The sequence below is a fragment of the Trachymyrmex cornetzi genome, unplaced genomic scaffold (assembly GCF_001594075.2).
Source record: "Trachymyrmex cornetzi isolate Tcor2-1 unplaced genomic scaffold, Tcor1.1 scaffold813, whole genome shotgun sequence".
Lineage (NCBI taxonomy): Eukaryota > Metazoa > Arthropoda > Insecta > Hymenoptera > Formicidae > Trachymyrmex > Trachymyrmex cornetzi.
Genome location: NW_017300151.1, coordinates 145,929 through 147,854, shown reverse-complemented (window position 1 = coordinate 147,854; position 1,926 = coordinate 145,929).

The following is a 1,926-nucleotide window of genomic DNA, read 5'->3' as shown; positions in this document are numbered from 1 at the left end:
TTATTGAATTTGAGAAAGATTTTCCTTCGCCTTAGAGAGGTGGATTTAAGGGTAAATCCCCAAAAATGTGTTTTCTTCAGCAAGAAAATAAAATATTTAGGTCATGTGATTTCGGCAAGAGGTGTTTCAACAGATCCAGATAAAATAGCGCTAGTAAAGGAGTGGCTAGTTCCACAAAATAGAAAACATTTGAGAAGTTTTCTAGGATTTTGCTCATATTATCGTAAATTTGTTAAGGATTTTTCTTCTCTAGCAAAACCGTTATATGCGTTAACGGAAAACCAGTCTAAATTTGTTTGGGAGCAAAAGCATCAAGAATCATTTGACGATTTAAAAAGGACTCTTTCGTCTCCACCAATATTGACTTTTCCTAAAATGGAGGAAGAATTTATTCTTGACACGGATGTTTCAAATCAAGGGATTGGGGCAGTCTTATTGCAGAAGCAAGAAGGTGTAGAAAGAGTTATCGCATATTTCAGTCGGGTGCTTAATAAGGCCGAGAAGAATTATTGCGTAACAAGACGCGAACTTTTGGCCATAGTGCAGTTGGTGAAAGCTTTTCACCATTATCTGTATGGGCGGAAGTTCCTAGTGCGTACGGATCATGTTTCACTTAAATGGCTTTTGTCCTTTAAGGATTTGGAGGGCCAGTTGGCACGATGGGTGGAAAGACTACAACAGTATGATTTCGAGATAATTCATCGTAAAGGCCTCTCTCATAAGAATGCTGATGGACTGTCGAGACGTCCGTGTGCCAATGATTATTGTCGCTATTGTACAAATGTGGAGTTAAAAGATATCACCAGGCAAGGAAATTTGGTAGGACGCATAGTTCTGACGGAGGAAAATTCTATTGACTGGCGTAAGGAACAGTTGGGGGATCCGTCTATTTTCTTATTTTTATCTTAAAAAAGAGGCGAATGTAGGATGTCCCTTGTGGCGGGAAGTGGCCGCGAAGGATACTTCTTCTAAAATCTATAGGTCCTATTGGGATGCTTTGATTGTTAGGAATGGTGTTCTTTACAAGAGATGGGAGACCCCGAATTTAAAAAAAGAAAATTTTCAACTGATAGTGCCGAAAAACCAAGTTAAACGAATTTTGGAAGAGGTACATAATTCCCCTACGGGAGGGCATTTTGGTATAAACAAAACGTTGGAAAAGTTACGGAAACGTATCTATTGGGCCACGTGTAAACAAGATATGGAGGAATGGTGTAAAACTGGTAAAGAATGTACAGCTAGGAAAGGCCCCCCTAAAAAGGGAAAATCGCCTTTACAGATCTACAACGTGGGAGCTCCTTTCGAGAGGGTGCAGATGGACGTTCTTGGCCCTTTGCCCGTGACTTCTTCCGGAAATAGGTATTTACTAGCTGTTGTAGATTGTTTTTCTAAATGGGTAGAGGCTATTCCTTTAAAAAATATTAGATCAAAAACTATTGCAGAAGTGTTTTTAAATCAAAATATTTCTAGGAGTTCCTCTTGAAGTTCATACTGATCAGGGTAGAAATTTCGAGTCGCGGGTTTTCCGTGAACTGTCATATATGTTAGGGATTAAAAAGACGAGGACGACCCCTCTCCATTCACAGTCAGATGGGCAAATAGAGCGTCAGCATCGTACAATTTCGAACTATCTAGCGAAATTCATCTCAGAAAACCAAAAAGATTGGGACAGGTGGATAGATAGACATTTGGATAGATTGGCACCTTATTTAGAGAGACAATTAATTTAATAAAGCTTAATTAAGGAAATCTTGGAGCTCTAGTGTTTATAGATAAGATGATTTTAATTTAGGGATACCAACATAAGCTTCGCGAGTTGATTTTCATTTAAGTTTCAGAGTAAACTGGTGATACTAGGCCGAGGCATACGACGATTTTGGGCAGCGGCCTACGACGATGTTTAGCAGCGATTAACGACGATTTTGG